At 31.4% G+C, this 1,771-nt stretch overlaps 1 long non-coding RNA gene across 1 annotated transcript in view; it reads right to left on the bottom strand.

The window, feature by feature from the left end:
* Window positions 1–1,163, bottom strand: part of LOC107660612 (uncharacterized) — a 10,998-nt gene extending 9,835 nt beyond the window's left edge. The window contains exon 1 of the long non-coding RNA XR_001631024.1: window positions 1,041–1,163. This is a non-coding gene — a long non-coding RNA (uncharacterized LOC107660612). The remainder of the gene's footprint in view (window positions 1–1,040) is intronic.
* Between the last annotated feature and the right edge of the window lie 608 nt (window positions 1,164–1,771).

Below are 1,771 nucleotides of genomic sequence, written 5' to 3'. Positions count from 1 at the left end.
TATATAGTTTTTTTTTTTCCATTTAAATATTGACTTGGCCACTATCAAAATATATTTGTATATATATAAACAAAATATTTATAAAAGCTAAAAGCTCAAAATTCTAATATCAAAAATATGGAAAAATGAGCGAGGAAGCCTAATTTTAATATCACCCACAAAGGTGACACAAACCCTCCGTTTCCTGATTAGACAAAAGTTTCACAATATGAGATGATAATGTGCAGAGAAATTAATTTACTGATTTCAGTAACATTTTACAATAAGGTGTCATTTAATGAGTTAACTAACACGAACAAACAATGAACATTTATTACAGTATTTATTAATCTTTGTTCACATTAGTTCATACAAATACAGTTGTTCATTGTTAGTTCATGTTAGTCCACAGTGCATAAACTAATGTTAACAAACACAACTTTTGATTTTAATAAAGCATTAGTAAATGTTGAAATTAATATTAACTAAGATTAATAAATGCTGTAGAAGTAGGCTATCGTTTATTCTTAGTTCATGTTAACTGAAGTAGTTAACTAATGTTAACTAATGAAACCTTATTGTAAACGGTTTCCATAATATTGTTCAAATTGTTACTGCCTTTAGTTATTTTGGAATAAATATAAAAATGCATAAAAACACTATGAAACGTATAATTAGTATTAAAATATTAAATAAAATATATATTTTTTTATAAAATACAAAATATAATTATTTGTTCTCTTTTTTATGTAATATTTATATATAAATATATATATAAAACTGCCTCCTCATTTTAAAACACCACCACACGCCACTGGTTACAGTGTGCGAGTCATTTGAATCATTCTATCAATGAGTCCTTCACAACCAAGACGAGTATTATTAAAATGTACGTGCCACTAAGATAATCCAAATAGTATTTATAGCACCGTGTTTTTCCAGCCTACATAAATTTAATTTGTATAATCACGGGTCCTGTTTTAAGTATTCATAATTTATCTCCCTCCTTCTCTCTTGTTGTGAACAATATTGACTAACTTAACGAATTGAATAACTACTACCTTTTCTTTTTACGTGGATCAGTAGATCCTCCTTCAAAATGGAGAGGTATCATTCAGTTCATTCACAATCTAAATGATCGCTTTTTTCGTTTGCACATGTTAACAACAGACACGAACATCTTCTTCTTGGGGTTTTAATGGCGGATGGCATACAACTTTTAGGTGCATTATGGCCACCTACTGATTAGGAGTGTGGGTCAGGATCATACCCTTGAATTCACTATATTCTATTATATAAATACCTTTAAATACCGCGTTAAAAATTGAAAGTTTTTTTTTTTTTTTCCCCAAAATGCAGAAACGAACTATTCAGCCAGTGACAAATATGTCTGAAAGTGAAAGAATGACTTCACAATTCGAAAACGATTCGTTTACAAATGACATGCTACATAATAAATATACACATATATTACGTAAACAAAAACAAAATTAATTTACTGATTTCATCATGGTTGATTTAATTTTTCAGATTTTTGGGCTAATTTGTCACCGAGTGGCTGCCGGGGCTGAGGCTGAGCAGAATGGAAATGAATTAGTCGCTGACACATCCAATGCCGTCACTTTGTTAGGAGCACAGACGCAAACATGCAGTCAACACAGCGGTCGGACGACTGTTTATGAGCGGGAGCGACATGCTAATGATGTGCATTAGCAGCTCGCTCTGGCTCTGGGCCTAGTCATAATGGCTCCGATCCTACAATTACTGGACATAAGCTTTCACTCTGAAATTA

The sequence above is a fragment of the Sinocyclocheilus anshuiensis genome, unplaced genomic scaffold (genome assembly GCF_001515605.1).
Source record: "Sinocyclocheilus anshuiensis isolate Anshui unplaced genomic scaffold, SAMN03320099.WGS_v1.1 scaffold627, whole genome shotgun sequence".
Classification (NCBI taxonomy): Eukaryota; Metazoa; Chordata; class Actinopteri; order Cypriniformes; family Cyprinidae; genus Sinocyclocheilus; species Sinocyclocheilus anshuiensis.
This window is presented reverse-complemented; position numbering and strand designations above follow the sequence as displayed.